Raw genomic sequence first — 1,036 nt, 5'->3', positions numbered from 1 at the left:
GCTGCAACGAGGGTGTAGGGGAGCTAGAATTTAGTATTAATACTCAGGAGAACAGAGACTGCAATTCATTCATTACACACGGCCCAGATGGCAGTTAGCACTTCCAAATCCCTTCAGTAATTTGGTTAAACTTGTTTTCAAGCATAATGTATGTGGTCTTGTCAGGTTTTAGTCTGAAACTGTTGGTTCTTGGAGTGCTTGTGGCCGAAGAACGACCAGACACACCGAAGTTAGGCAAGCGCAAAAATGAGGTTTATCGAGGAGAGAAAGCTAGGATTATAGAGCAAAAGCAAGATACAGGTTTACAGAGCATTATACATATGCCACAGATGACGATTGGGTCCACTGTCACAGCAAAGGGAGAGCAGAAGGAAAGGTGCAAAAGAGGGGTTGGCTATGATCTGAGTCTTATTTTATAGTGCCCGGATAGGGACCTCCCTTGTGGTTCAGAGGTCACCATGGAACCACTTTGATTGGACAGTTGGGAGTCCCATGACCTGAGCCTTAACTACGCATGTGAGTTCTAGATCACTTTCCAGACTGTATAGTACCCGTGCTGCTTGGCCTGTGGGCTAGAAAGTCCTCTGCATTCTTTTGCAGCTGGCCTGCCAAGTTCTGATAGGCAGATTCATAGGGTATTCCCTCCTCCCCAAAGTATGGAGAATTAGGATGGGGCAGGACCAAGATGGGGGCAACAGCACCCACTTTCGTCCCTAGGAGACCCGGAATCTCTCTCACTATCTACCTAACAGTCTATTACAGAAGACACACCTTTCCAACATTTTCTGGGATTCCTGCAGTTGACATGCTCATGCTTCTCTCTGTTCCTACACTGCTGGCTCTGTCTTTTTCCTTTGCACTTATGAAAAGTCCATTTCCCTTGCTGATCCCAAAAGAAACTTACCCTCGCAAAACCTTTAGTGACTGTTTTGTATATGGAGAGAGGAGTGTCATTAAGATGGGTCACATAAAGAGCAATTAACCTTCTGGCATACTAGTCCTGTGAATTTTATACAATTTTTTATTTTTATTTTAG

Source organism: Propithecus coquereli, unplaced genomic scaffold (assembly GCF_000956105.1).
Source record: "Propithecus coquereli isolate 6110/MARCELLA unplaced genomic scaffold, Pcoq_1.0 Scaffold87, whole genome shotgun sequence".
NCBI lineage: Eukaryota > Metazoa > Chordata > Mammalia > Primates > Indriidae > Propithecus > Propithecus coquereli.
The sequence above is the reverse complement of the archived record's forward strand: the minus strand, read 5'-3'. Positions refer to the sequence as shown.